Below are 325 nucleotides of genomic sequence, written 5' to 3' on the forward strand. Positions count from 1 at the left end.
TACCTATATGGTGAGAGAAAGAGAGAGCGAGAGAGAGACATATGCACTTCAGGCATACATCAAAACAGTGTAATAAACCAGTGTTGTGTAAATCTCAGGACTGGATGTACAAAAATACAAATCCTTTGGTAAAACAGGAGAGAGAGGGAGGGGGAGAGAGAAATAGAGAAATAGAGATCAGCTTCAGGCAAGCAGCAAAACAGGGTAGTAAACCTGGGCTGTGTAAATATCAGGTCTGGATGGGCATCAAATATATTTTGGGAGAGAGAGACGTGTGTGAAGAGGGGGGGGAGAGTAGAGAGAGAGTGAGAGAGAGAGAGACAGA

Source organism: Nanorana parkeri, unplaced genomic scaffold (genome assembly GCF_000935625.1).
Source record: "Nanorana parkeri isolate BGI_ZX_2015 unplaced genomic scaffold, ASM93562v1 scaffold1137, whole genome shotgun sequence".
NCBI lineage: Eukaryota > Metazoa > Chordata > Amphibia > Anura > Dicroglossidae > Nanorana > Nanorana parkeri.